This window comes from Anabrus simplex, chromosome 2 (assembly GCF_040414725.1).
Source record: "Anabrus simplex isolate iqAnaSimp1 chromosome 2, ASM4041472v1, whole genome shotgun sequence".
Classification (NCBI taxonomy): Eukaryota; Metazoa; Arthropoda; class Insecta; order Orthoptera; family Tettigoniidae; genus Anabrus; species Anabrus simplex.
This window is the reverse complement of record NC_090266.1, coordinates 820,780,100-820,795,340: the sequence shown is the minus strand read 5'-3', so window position 1 is coordinate 820,795,340 and position 15,241 is coordinate 820,780,100. Positions and strand designations below refer to the sequence as shown.

At 40.7% G+C, this 15,241-nt stretch overlaps 1 protein-coding gene across 3 annotated transcripts in view; it reads right to left on the bottom strand.

Moving 5' to 3' along the window:
- Mdr50 (Multi drug resistance 50) overlaps nt 1–14,920 on the bottom strand; it is a 114,180-nt gene extending 99,260 nt beyond the window's left edge. The window contains exon 1 of one of the 3 annotated variants that reach the window (XM_067141510.2): nt 14,866–14,920. The gene's annotated coding sequence lies outside the window, so the exon portion shown is untranslated. Of the gene's footprint in view, nt 1–5,926; nt 5,981–14,792 lie in introns of those variants that run through there. The other 2 variants (XM_068225862.1, XM_067141511.2) reach the window with 2 other exon arrangements.
- Between the last annotated feature and the right edge of the window lie 321 nt (nt 14,921–15,241).

The window sequence follows — 15,241 nt, the reverse complement described above, 5'->3', positions numbered from 1 at the left end:
TGCCAATGCACCTCTTGTTAAATAGTCGTCAGTCTCTTTTTTCAGCTACGACAATTTACACTTGCTTTGTTCGCTGTTTGAAAGTTTTTGGATTATTTCTTTGCTTCGTTAATTAATATTCGTGAAGTGTGTTGCTTTTCACTTCGTTTCATGCAGTAATGTAGAGGCCGTGGGAATCACACCTGGAAATTATCGCATCAGAAAATCCTGAATTAAATCTGCCAGTGCACGCAAACGATCTTCAACCGAGCACCAGTAACAGTGATATTCGACCGAGTAGTACTGGTTCCGTGTCCGCGAGTGATACTCAGCCGGGTAGCAGTGGTTCCGCGCCCGCGAGTGATATTCAGCCGGGTAGCAGTGGTTCCGTATCCGCGATTGATATTCAGCCGAACAGCAGTGGTTCCGCGCCCGCGAGTGATATTCAGCCGGGTAGTAGTCGTTCCGCGGAGAAAAGAAAGGCGACTAAACTTTAAGTAAGCAAAGTCAACGGCTGGTATGTAACGCATACGAATACGTTATGAAGAACAACGTTCGCAAGGGTTATATTTCTGAGACAGCTAAAATGTTGAAACTTAACAGGAAAACTATAAGTAAAATAGTAAAGAGGGGACCTACAACTCCAAAAAAGTATGATAATAATAGGGTTATCTTTAATAAAATTGATGATTTTTGCTGTGATTTGGTGAGACGCGAGGTATATGCATTCTTTAGTAAAGGTAAGTCACCAACCGTACAGGAACTGTTAAAACATTTGAAAAATGTGTGTGGCTTTCCTTATGAAAAAACTACGCTACGACAGCTGTTTATAAAACTTGGGTTTTGTTTCCGTATTCTGAGGAAAAAACAGATTGTAATCGAATCTGCTAGAATAGTAGCTTGGCGATATAAATTAATAGACCGTCTTCGGAAGTTGCATTCCGAGGGGTGCAGAGTTGTCTATCTAGATGAAACTTGGTACGATACTCATGACATTGTGAAGAAAGGGTGGGATGATGGAACTTGTAATTGCATACTGAAAGCACCAACATCGCGAGGCAAGCGTATTATGGTATTGCATGCTGGAGGCAGTGAGGGCTGGGTTGAGAATTGCCTTTATTTATCGGCTAAAAACATTGGAGACTGCAAAGCTGATATCCATGACGAAATGACAGCTCAAGTTTTCGAAAACTGGTTTAGGTCTCACCTACAGAACCTACCACGTGACCGAAAATGTGTAATCGTGATGGACAATGCAAGCTATTAAGGACATTATTAAGTTTATGGAGTACAATAACATTCCCGTGCCAAAACCTGTACCCATCAAGGCAGTTATGTTGCAGGAAATCAAATCAGCCAATATCAGTAAAAGGTGCGCTGTAGAGGAGATCGCAGCCTCATATGGACACGAAGTTTTGCAACTCCCTCCATATCACTATACTTTAAACCCCATAGAAATAATCTGGTCTCAGCTGAAGGCGTATGTTAGGAAAAATAATGTTACGCCAACTTTGAGTGCTAGTGTGTGTCAACTTCTGCGTGAAGGAGCTGGAACGATCGGTCCTGAGAGGTGATCTGCTTGTGTTCGCAGCACCATTAAGGCAGAAGAGAAATACATGAAACACGACACGGATAGCAACCAAGATAGATTTGTAATTCACCTAGCAGACAATGACGAGGACGACGAATAGAGGTAAGGTTAATACGGCATTTGTTTTAAAAGTAGCTTTGCTGGCTAATTTTTGTCCGAACTACATACTCCGATATTATTATTATTATTATTATTATTATTATTATTATTATTATTATTATTATTATTATTATTATTAATCTGCTTACCCTCCAGGGTTGGTTTTCCCCCCTGACTCAGCGAGGGATCCTACCTCTACCGTCTCAAGGGCAGTGACCTGGAGCGTGAGACATTGGGTCGGGGGATACAACTGGGGAGAATGACAAGTACCTCGCCCAGGCGGCCTCACATGCTACGCGGAACAGGGGCCTTGGTGGGGGATGGGAAGATTGGAAAGGATAGGCAAGGAAGAGGGAAGGAAGCGGCTGTGGCCTTAAGTTAGGTACCATCCCGGCATTTGCCTGGAGGAGAAGAAGGAAAACACGGAAAACCACTACCAGGATGGCTGAGGTGGGAATCGAACCCACCTCTACTCAGTTGACCTCCCGAGGCTGAGTGGACCCCGTTCCAGCCCTCGTACCACATTTCAAATTTCGTGGCAGAGCCGGGAATCGAACCCGGGCCTCCGGGGGTGGCAGCTAATCACACTAACCACTACACCACAGAGGCAGACAATTATTATTATTATTATTATTATTATTATTATTATTATTATTATTATTCAAGTCCCTAGTTCGTGATTTTACTTTTCCTTTGCCGGGTGAGTTGGCCGTGCGGTTAGGGGCGCGCAGCTGTGAGCTTGCATCGGTGAGATAATGGGTTCAAGCCCCACTGTCGGCAGCTCTGAAGATGGATCTCCGTGGTTTCCCATTCTCACACCAGGCAAATGCTGGGGAAGTACCTTAATTAAGGCTACGGGCAATTCCTTCCCGTCCGACTCGTTGGCTGAACGGTCAGCGTACTGGCCTTCGGTTCAGAGGGTCCCGGGTTCGATTCCCGGCCGGGTTGGGGATTTTAACCTTAATTGGTTAATTCCAATGGCACGGGGGCTGGGTGTATGTGTTGTCTTCATCATCGTTTCATCCTCATCACGACGCGCAGGTCACCTGCGGGTATCAAATAGAAAGACCTGCACCTGGCGAGCCGAACCCATTCTGGGATATCCCGGCACTAAAAGCCATACGACATTTCAGTTCCTTCCCACTCCTAGGCTTTTCCTAGCCCATCGTCGCCATAACACCTATCTGTGTCGGTGCGAGGTAAAACAAATTGTAAAAAATTGTTGTACTTTTCCTTTCTTTACTGAAAGCAAGACACTGATATTAGCAGCATAAAGTTAATTTTTTAATAGGCCTACTTTGGTACCAATTTTAATCTTTGTCGAGTTTATTTGTCAATGCCTTCTTCCTGTTTTTTCTTTCTTTCTTTCTTTCTTTCTTTCAACATCTACGACCACCGCACGGGTTAAGCACGAAACAAATTATTCTGCGATATTGGTTTGTGCTGTGATTTATGAACAGGTTTTTATATTTATATTTTGACTTTAGAATAAATTAAATGTTAACATGTTTAAATAATCGACGCAAAATATGACAACCTTGCTTTGACAGCGCTCACTTGCCTTTTAAACGACACGTGCCCCTTGTGTCCAGAGGAAAGGAGCCGACTGTCAATCCTCATTATCACTAGAGCGGGCAGACTGACAACCCTCATTATTACCAGGGTGGGCCAAGTTTTGAGATCAGAAGACACCGCGTGGGTATGGGTTGAGCGTCAGGACTATAGCAGCTGAGGCCATCTGGGTGAGTCACTGGTCCTCTTTCCCAGTTATATCCCCGACCCAGTTTCACGCTCCAGGACACTGCCCTTGAGACGGTAGAAATGGGATCCCTCGCTCAGTCCGAGGGAAACACTAACCCTGGAGGGTAGACAGATTAAGAAAGGAAGAAGAGTATAAAACAATTATTATTCCAACGGCGTTACTGTGTGAAAATACCACATCTTGTGGGATAGATGTACCAATAAGTGTGGTCAATACGACGTAGTCTCAGTCGATGAAGAAAGCAGCCAGTCATCGAAAAGAGCGGTTTAGAATGCTCTTGTGTTGTTCGGACAATGACCATGTCTTTTAATGCCAAGGGACTGCAGCAAGCATTAAGGTTAAAATGGTAAACATGGATAACTATCGCGAATATCTTCAGTGATATGAGCCAGTTATTAAAGAATTAAGCGTAATATTATCCCCGTGCGGAGCCTCCGTGGCTCAGACGGCAGCGCGTCGGCCTCTCACCGCTGGATACCGTGGTTCAAATCCCGGTCACTCCAAGTGAGATTTGTGCTGGACAAAGCGGAGGCGGGACAGGTTTTTCTCCGGGTACTCCGGTTTTCCCTGTCATCTTTCATTCCAGCAACACTCTCCATTATCATTTCATATCATTTATCACTCATTAATAAATCACCTTGGGAGTGGCGACCCCATTGTAATAACAGCCTATATACGTTTCATTCATTACATCCCTGACCCGGTCAATGACTGGAAAACAGGTTGTAGGTTTTCATTTTCATTATCCCCGTAATCTCCTACCGGGGTCTTAAAGACTTACCTTTGTTACGATTTTATATCTTTAGCATAGATCAGTTCTAAAACACGTTTTCTCAAAAAAAAAAAAAAAAAAGGAGAGGAGAGTCTCCCTCAATCATATGACAGAGCAAAATGTGCACGGCTCAGGCCAAGCAGAGCAACTGGAAGCGTGCACGAGGCAGTGCGCAGTTAGTCACGCAGAACACAAATCAAGGCCTTTCCCCAGAGGTATTCCGTAGTAGGAGCATAGGAATAAAAAGGGGACACCAAACAAACAATAAGCCCAAGGGATCAGGTTTTAAGAATCATGACATATATTGTAACAACATCAAAAGAAAGCTTATAAACTCGATACATAGCAATTAAAACTCATAATCTGTGGTACTGGAATAGTAGACATGTTAGGAGATTAAGTTAAGAAAATAAGGCGTATGTACAAGTGCTTAGTGAGAAGTATAAACAGATGACAAGATTCAAATAGTTACAATGGTATCAATATCGTAGCAAGGACGGACCCTGAATATACTTTTAAAAAATATATTACTAGTGGAATGACACATTCTGTAAACATTGGGATAGCAATGCGAAGAAACCACCACATCGAGGTTTCGCAATATGTATTCCCCCGAAAACGAATTTCATTTAACTAGAAGAACAAGTTGACATTAATTTTAAAACCATTAAACAGAAGAACAGTTATGAAAATTCGCAGACCATTACTAATCTTTTAGTGCATTATTAATTTCTCACAGAAGAAGGATAGGAAGCAAAAAGGGCATACACCGGTAGAAGGAGAGGTAGGGAAAATGGAAAAAGAAAAAACAAAACACAGGTAAGGGCATTAAGGGAACAGGCAGGGATCAGGCTGCAAAACCCCGTTGAAGGTTCATTTCAACACACGATGTAAGGTTCGAGCTCGCTTATTGGTCCGCCAAAGAAAACTCCCCAATCACAGTTGTCAATGTTCACAGAATGGAAGGAAGTGGTCCATAGTGTAAGTAAAGTCCAAAAGGGACCGAAATTTTCAAAGCTTGATATTTGTAACAAAATCTGTGAGGAGCTGGAAAGAATATCCACATGAGTATGTGAAATAAAACATGAGTCTGCTCACCCAGCGAGACGTAGAAGGTTCCGACACAGGTTAAATAAGTCAGCACGGACCACTCGCGGACGATATAAAACTCCCACTGCTTACAATAGGATAATGCACACACCTGATCGCCGATTAGGGCGAAACGGCAAGTTTATATAGGCCGGGGAGCCAGGCGTGGAATGTGCGGGAACAATAATGACGTCAGGGGGTGGCGAGGAGAGGAAAGCAAGCAGACAAGGCAACAGATGTCCCAAGCGAAGCCCAATAAATAACCAAGACAAGACAAGACAAGGCAAAAGATGCATGGTAAACGTAGCAGTCCAATGTCACTACCGATGAATATGCACGAGGTAAGAAAACATATATATCGGGAGCACGTTACACCTTGAACCCACCGCTTCTAATGTAACCAATGTATTAATGAAAATGGCTATTTTACAGCTTAACATAACCTGTACAATACTATTGTTCATAATCTGATATCTGAAACTGACTAGTCCGTTTTATAAGGTAAGAAAGGAGGAATTATAAGTGTATATCTCTTTACCTCCTCCATCGTTATTCTACGAATTGGGTCCACGTAGGAAATATGTTCTAATCTTTCGTTCCCTTAATTAATGTGTAAGTAAAATATAATACGTACCTATCTGTGACCGTGTAGCTTTGTCCAGGATATTTCACTAACCACAGCTTTTACTGGCAGTGCTTGTCAGATAAGAAATGATCGATAAATTTGGTTATCTGGATATCACCTGAAGAGTTACCTTGGTAATATCATAATAGCATAGTGCGTAGTCGTGGAGAAATCTCGTGGTGATAAGAAATTGTTAGTTCCCAGATCTGATGATGAGGCTCATACACAGTAAGTTGCATTAGGTCACAAAATACCAAGCATTCAAGGTCACTGCCTAGGTTCGCTTACTGCTGGAGCAATAGTCTAGTTCATGGCAAAAAAGACATAGCACCATTGACCAGCAAAGTAAGGATTTAGCCCGTCCATCACCACGTGCCTAATTAAATGTATTAACACTGAACTCAGTGTTGTATGACGTCAACCTGCTGCGCTCTCGAACTCGCCAGCTCTTGTAAAACGCACAGATCCCAAATGCCAGAGACCCACGTTAGTAAATGTACTGGTAGTTATAATAATCTATTTTCGGAAAAACTCCAGGGGTTCTTAAAAATTATCAGCAGTTGAGGATATTACCGTAGCTTGTAGTTTTACGTGACCCGTGATATTGTGACCATAGCCAGAAATTACTATTATTATTATTATTATTATTATTATTATTATTATTATTATTATTATTATTATTATTATTATTATTATTATTACACAAGCCTCCGTGGCTCAGGCGGCAGCGCACCGCCCTCTCACCGCTGGGTTCTGCGGTTCAAAATCCCGGTCACTCCATGCGAGATCTGTGCTGGACAATGCGGTTGTTGGACAGATTTTTCTCCGGGTACTACGGATTTCCCTGTCATCTTTCATTACAGAAACAATCTCCAATATCATTTCATTTCCTCTGTCAGTCATTAATCATTGTCCCAAAGGAATGTGAGAGGCTTCGGCAGCTGGCACAACTCCTGTCCGCGCCGCTAGATGCGGGCTTCATTCATTCCATTTTCTGACCCGATAAAATGATAGAAAACAGGCTGAGAATTTTCATCATTGTTACATTTATGTCCTAAAATTAAGATGGACTACACCATACGTAACGGTAATAAAACAGTAGCAAGCTATGTTCTCAATCTGTTTCTAGCTGGAGGGAGGGTCTTCGTGGTCCGCAATGCGACCACGTAAACACGCTCAGAAGTGGATAGTGGTTAACGCATCGTAATCATTAGGAAGCAAGGATCATTTAGTATGTGTGCTGTACATTCCCCACTATGTTTCACAGCACATACATCGAAGATGTTATGCAGGAAGAAACGCTCGGCAACATGATGACGGCCACACTCAGATGGGCAGTCCCATGCTTTGCAAGTTCCCCATGTTCATTTCATGATCTAGCAGGATGGAAATGTCAGTTGATCCATCAGCACAGCGAACGTCTATGATAATTAACCTAGAACAATGACCCTGCTATCCTAAGACGAGCTCTGCTGCAACACGCCAATCGACGTTAGCTTGCTGTTATTCACTCTCTCCTCAAGTGTCTGGGTGATAGTTGTGTGCCAACTATAATAGGACGTTTTTCTTTATTTATTCTGAGTTACTTGTGCATTTGGGCCACATACGATCCCACTGTGTGGTTTATGTAACAGTAAATGAAATGTCGCATGGCTTTTAGTGCTGGGAGATCCCAGGACGGGTTCGGCTCGCCAGGTGCAGGTCTTTCTATTTGACTCCCGTAGGCGACCTGCGCGTCGTGAAAAGGATGAAATGATGATGAAGACAACACATACACCCAGCCCCGTGCCATTGGAATCAACCAATTAAGGTTAAAATCCCCGACCCGGCCGGGAAACGAACCTGGGACCCTCTGAACCGAAGGCCAGTACGCTGACCGTTCAGCCAACGAGTCGGACTGTGTAACAGTGATTTGTTGATATGAGAGTTCTTCTTTACTCATCACATAAATGCCATATTTAATTGAATAACTCTTTAATAATAATAATAATAATAATAATAATAATAATAATAATAATAATAATAATAATGTTAATTGCTTTACGTCCCACTAACTACTCTTTTACGGTTTTCGGAGACGCCGAGTAACCGGAATTTAGTCCCGCGGGAGTTCTTTTTACATGCCAGTAAATCTACCGACACGAGGCTGTCGTATTTGAGCAGCTTCAAATACCACCGGACTGAGCAAGGTTAGGGTCAGAAGGCCAGCGCCTCAACCGTCTGAGCCACTCAGCCCGGCCAAGAATAACTCTTTAAAGTAGAAGCAAAAAACAAGTACATCTCCGTACATGCCATGGAGGCCCTTGGAGTAGCAGAAGGCAACGGCTTCCGCTATCCGTAACCTTGGCATTTGGTGGGTTGAGTTGTTAGTTCTACTCCCGGCCTCCTTTGCCCCCAGAAATTAACCTGGTACTCATTTTTGGTGTAGGCCGAGTGAACCTCAAGATCATGTGCACCTTCGGGAGTGAAAATCTCGTTCCTTTAATTCTTCGACTTCCTGACGGGGAATCGAACCCACGTCCTTCTTGGTGAACCGAGGACGCTTTTACCGCCTCTTTAAAGTAAAACGATATATTATTTGAACGTAATTGGCGATACAGAACTGAAATGAATGTGAATATGTAACAGCTGAAGATGTAACAGCTGAAGATATCGAGGATAAATCTGAGGGAGAATCTATTGATGACGAAAATCCGGTTTCTTGGGAGTAGGCCTAGTCTGCGGTAAGAATGGTCACAAGTGGTTTATTAATTCTTTCCATTCGAGATACAAGAAAAAATATATATACCACTATCGAGGAGCCAATAAACAACGATACACTATATTTTATGATATTCATCTGTAAGAAAATAATTTGAAAATCATTTATTCAGCAAATAGTTCTAATGTGTGTCAGGGTAATTATGAAACCTATTTTACGATTACGATTAAGTTAATTAAGCCTAACAAAATGTATTGTACAAAGTGATATTTAATAGGAAAAAATTATTGCTATACTCTGCATCGATTAAAAGAGAAGTAACATAAAATGTCAACAGAAAATTTTAATTAGTTGCGTGGGTCATCTGCTACCCCAGAGTGTGGTTTGCGTCCTGAAATTGACAGGGTCTGGTTCTAAGGTTAAAACCACGAGAGGAAGTTTATTTCGTCCCAACCGCCCGATGAATCAGTTGGAGTGGAGAAGACGACCTTACTAGCAGGGGCGAAGCGTCAGGGGAGACAGGGTAGACAGCGTGTACCCTTAACATTTTGTGAACGAAATACTGTCTAGTTAATTCAGTTATTTTTAGAACATTAGTTATATTCACATTCATGACATTTTCGTATTCCCCGCTTTACTTATTTTCGTTTAACTTCGGCAATGTTAGGGCTCGCGTCAGTTACACGAAGCACGTTGGCGAAAGTAGACGCTGTCCATTCTGTGTATGATCCCTTTGATTTCAGATAGAGCAACACTAACTCTATCTGTAGGTGCTGACTGTGGAACTATGACTTTCCTATAGCGAGATTTCTCCGCCCAGTAGACAGACTTGCCAGCGTCTCTTCTTGCTCTCATTGGCTAGTATTTGGACCCCGGGTATAAAGGTGCTCTTATTGGTTATCATCTCAGACATGCTTTTAATGTAGTTAATTTGAATTTATTTTATTATAAGACAGACTAAAAATAAAATAATCATATTCAAATACGAAATATAGCAAACTTACACTTAATAAATGAATGACAGCATGAAAACCCTTCAAGTACATGCATTTCCTTGCCCGCCATTATTAGTTAAGGTATTATAACCCCCACAACTACTGGCTTACATTCTGAATAATGAACTCCAGAGTGTGCATACGGAAACAACAAAATTGCTTAACTAGACGCCGTATATTCCGTTAACGTCAGTTTCTAGTGAACGCGCTATTAATGCCTTGAAACGAATTAAAACCTATTTAAGGAATTCAGTGACCAACCATAGACTTCAAGGCGAGGGTAATAGATAGATATATTTGCTGAAATGAAGGACAAGCGGATTGAATTCATTTAAAAGAATGTTGTTTAAGGTGACTTGTACGAAAATCTACTTATTTCTTATTTCTCTTATTAAATGTACATAGCAATATTTGACAACTTCTATTGCCCATTTAGTCTATATTTAAAAATAAAACGAGTGCATGTAGGATTATAGGTTGTTATAGGATTTGTCTTAGTTTCAGTCATTAACATAATATTGAATGTAGATCTGTATGCGTCGAAAACAAAATTCCATATATACACTAATGTGATTAAAATAGTTTAAATTTTTTTAAAAAATCTCTGTCTCCCCCCTTACTTAGTTCACGCTTCGCCGCTGCTTACTAGAGACCTGAGAATAACCACAAGGATGAGTATTTCCGGGTAAACTTTATACCTATCATTGTATGTCCAGAGGTCAGCAAGATATATGCCAGTGACCTTTGCCCACATGACTGCAGAGCAAAAGACATGGAACGTGCGACCTCGGAACAGAGTGTTATGTACTGTACACAGACAAGATCACCTTCATTTTCCTGGTGTGTGTTAAACGTGTAGGCTATTGTCCAGGGGACAGTTATGGAGCTGACGGCGTCTTTGTTTGGGGCAACTAGGCTCTTGTAAAAGTGTATCATCCTCCAACAACATAACCGGCTTTATAGGGGTGCAGTGGGCGCACAGTTGCTTTTTATGGAAACAGTTTCCATCTTTCGGGCTAAATCGATAAAGAAATTAGTGGGTAGTGAGGATATAAACCATTTAGAATGGCCAGGTCTGCCTCTTCCCCCCACCCCCACGCATCTCTGCCGGGTGAGAGCAATTCTTACCGTCTTACATATCTTACATTTACTACTGATCTGTATTTAGGGCTGTCAAGGTGGCAGATTCCTTATCAATTGTGTACCTAGTATTTTCTTTTAGAGTAGTTGGAAGTTTATCGGACATTTCCCAGGGTAAATTATTAATTCCTTTTCCCATAAACGAATATTCGTTTCCTTGAATTCCAACCTTTCCGTAACCATCTCCATGCTCATGCGATACGCCTCCTCACTGAGCCCAGCGGTAGTGTTTTGTTGGGTACCATCATAAGCATGTAGTTTGTGTACACATAAGGTTAGGTTGTTCGGCCCTCGAGTAGTTGGCCTACTCCTCAAAATGTTGTGCTAGGTAGTGCCATTTCGGGGATAAAAGTAAACTCCAATGGTATGTAACGTGGCTAGTATACTATAGTCAAAGAACTTCTAAAATAATTCCTTTTGAAGACGTAGTCCTTGTTTAAAAGATATTTGATGAACCCGACATAGGCTGATCTTGTAATTAATGCATCATCCGCCTTCCAGTTCTTGTAAATTATTTCGACAATGGAGTTTGGGATTAGCCTTTGTTTAACAGCGTATCTGAAAAGCCCATTAAGTTTGTAATTAAATTATCTTCATCGTGTATTATCTTCGTAAATGTTTATTTGATCCCATTGAAATAATAGGTTTAGATTATCCCTTGAATAAAAGGGATAAGTACTATCTGAAACCCGTTTTTGGTATCCTAGGTCTATTACCGAACTTCGTTAGACCAGCCGAATAGCTCTCTGATATGAGACGTAGTAGAATCGGGCTGAAATCCTAGCAATACGATTGAGAATATTAATACGCTGATAACGTGACCTATAGGCAATCTTGCTGGACAGCAGTCGTCTTGGCAAGCTGAGACCCTGGGTTGTTTTCTGAATGTCTGCCTGGCCGAGGCGGTAAAGGCGTGCTCGGTTCACCCGGAAAGACGTGCGTTCGATTCCCCGTCAGGAAGAAACGAAGTATTTCTACTTCCAGAGGTGCACATGGCCTTGAGGTTCACTCAGACTGCACCAAAATGAGTACCATGTTAATTCCTGGAGGGCAAAGGCGGCCAGGCATACAGCTAACCACGTTAACCCACCAAGTGATGCGGTTACTGATAGTGGAAGCCTTTACTTTCCAAAAATCCAGCGGCCTGCAAGACCTGTACGGAGATGACTTTGCTTTGTTTTTGTTTTGAATGTCTCCTTGTAACGATCCTGTAGCTTGAGCTCGAATATAAGCCGTCATTACTTATACAGCCTTTAAACGGACCGAGGTCTACCAGAGAGATTGCTAATGCTCCCCAGTTAGAGTGTCTTTAGATTATGGGATGGCTAATGGTCAACTTGATCACTTTCTCAAACGCATTTCTCTGATTTTCTTGAAGCTCTTATAAACAGAAAAGAGCGGTACAAAATCTGAATGATTGTATTTCAGGTAGTATTAAACAGTCTTGAACGTTATGTTAGAAACTTTCTGCAGTTATACCGTAAGCTTAAACATTTTACGGAACATTTCTAAAGAAACCGTAGTGTGCTAAGTGACAGTGAAAATATCAGAGTTTTCAGGGTGGAGGGAGAAATAATAAATTCGCAATTGTATGGTTCGGAAGTTTCTACTTAACATCGAATACAAAATTACGGAGTATTGCTTTATGCAGGATCCCCATGTTGGCTGTCCCGAATAGACAGATACCTCCTGAGTAATGGCCATTCTGATGTTCGGATGTAAATTCTACGGATTACTCTGCCTTGAGTCAACTCGAAGATTGATCTATTAGAACACTATTACCCCAAGTGAAATCAAACTGGAGGATGTCTATCAGAACATTACTATTCGAGATGGAAATTACTATCTGTGGAGTCAACTTGAACAATGATCTGTCATGTCATGACACTACTATCCGAGATAGGAATCGCTGGTGTAGGAGAATTATGGCATGAAGCAGTAATTACAGTAAATGAATTATCTCCAAAGTGGTTGCTTTTTCCAGCGGTAGAGAACGCACTATAAATTAGAAATTAGTTGTGACGATGTGTTTAATAGTTAATTAGACCCTAATATGCACTTCCAATCATGCATTTTTTTAAATGCTATTATCATCCTTATCACCGTAAACCATATTTACTTCACTACTTAAGGAAATTCGGAATACTTTTTTGTTTCCATATGGCCCACGATATACATTAGGAATTCTGAACAATACATCGTATGTTAAAATTACGACCCGAAATAAATCTAATATTTCCAAATTTTGCAGTTTATTGTCAACGTAAAACAACATATCTGAAACAAAGTGCAGCTGCGAGATTGAATCCAGGAGATAGTGGGTTCGAAACCCACAGTTGGAAACCCTGAAGATGATTTCCGTGGTTTCCCATTTTACACCAGGTAAATGTTGGGGATGTTCCTCAATTAAGGCCACGGACGCTTCCTACCCACTTCTAGGCCTTTCCTATCCCATCATCACCATAAGACCTATATGTGTCGGAGCGACGTAAAGCAATTGTAATAAAAGCATTGATGCCTCTTAATGTTCGATTTGAAAGGGAACAGAAGGGTCTCAAGTAAATATACTCAAATATCTCAAATGTACATCCTACGACACGTTAGAATATTTGTTTCACTTGCCCAAGATTTCACGAAACAAACCACGATAAAGGACATTGCTGAGAGGGCTGCCTATTCCAGAAGCTAAAGGCGTGCTCCATTCTTCTGGAAGGACATGAAGTATATTCCCTCTTAAGAAATCAAGAACTTCAGAAACGAGACTCCATTTCTGGAGAAGTGCATGGCCCTGAGGTTCACTCATCCCTCAGAAGAAATGAATACGGGGTTAATTTGTGGAGACAAAGGCAACCATTAAGAGCTACCCACTTACAAGAGAAGTATGTCCATATAGTGTGGGTGTCAGAAAAGTTTACTTCAGTTTGTGTGGTCAAAATCTCAATTTCAATACCATATAAACAGAGTTGGGAAATAACTGAGTATAAGTAGTCGAATTACTTGTAACGATTACATTCTTAGTAATATTTACTTGTAATCGTTAGTTTTAACAAAAATTAATATTTCATTGTAATTTACTTCCTGAAATAAAATTGTAATCGTTATATTCCAGTATATGATATACATCGCACGGAAGCAGAAATGTGAAAGAAATGATGAAGGTAACTTTTCAGTTAGTAACTTCACCAGTGCTGGATGAAGTACTTTCTATCCTCCCCAGTACTTTCAGAGGCCCTGTGCGTCGAGGATTAGCGATGAGAATTTTAAGAACCAATTAGTTTATTTGCAAAGCAACTGGAAAATCATTTCAAACGCTACAAGTCATGAACTAAAATAAAAATGGACAAATATAATTTCGAAAATTCCAAGGTATCATGTTTAGTCTCACCTAGTGATGATAGCCACTTAATGCCTATATGCTAAAAAATCCACACAAAATGAAGTAATACATTCCTTTTCCTTGCAAGCTTTTGTGTTATTCCAGCCCCAAGCAAAAAGTCACTGATTTCCTTACGATTAACATTCTGTGAAGTAATTGTACCGATTACTTGTTGAAAAAGTTATTTGTAATCGTAACTGAGTAAAATATTTCTCAAGTAACTGTAATAGAGTCCAATTAATTTTTCCTTGCACTCTTCCCTTCACTGCATGTAACGTATTCTAAGTAATTTTAAAATGAAGTATTGGTGTAGATTTCTAAAGGACACACGCAAGGTCATCAGGTAAGTACTCCGAGCTGCCCAGCAACTTTTCAGCAAATTGATTATAATACTACTGTTGATTTTTCGGGGAAATGATTTTCACAATTAAAGATATGTTAACTTATCAAGTTTCAATGAACATTTCCAAACAGTAAGTATTCGAACTTCAGTCCATTTTTATGATTTCCACCATTAAAGATATGTTAACTAATGAAGTTTCATTGAACAGTTCCAAACAGTAAGTATTCCAGCTTCAGTCTATGTCTGTAACAGTAAATTTCACTTCCAATCATACATATTTATTCTAGGCTAGAATCACTGTAAACCACATTAATACGTACTTCAGTACTTAAGGAGACAGCACATGTCAACCCATTCCAGACCAACGTTACATTACACTTATATAAATCATACCTTGAAAGACGCACACGGCCAAGTTATGAACAAACTCACACAGTTACGTTGAAATGGTTTCAAATCGACTATCAACTCTTTATAAGATGGCCAAGATATCAACAGTTTGATACCACTATCATGATTGAATTCCAGTTTATTTTGTGATGTCACTGTGTTATCTTCGAACAAAGACACCTGATGAAGATAAAGAGCACGTTAATTGTGTAGGTGGTTATACAACTTAAGGTGGTTAAGATAAAGTTTATTTTACATCAGAAATGTTTATATAATAATTTACCCAGTGTAGTGTTTGCTCCTCGTAATGAACTATTGCAGTAGCACCTCACTGATCAGGACCCCATTAGTTTGGACTTCGCTTATTCCGGACAACCGT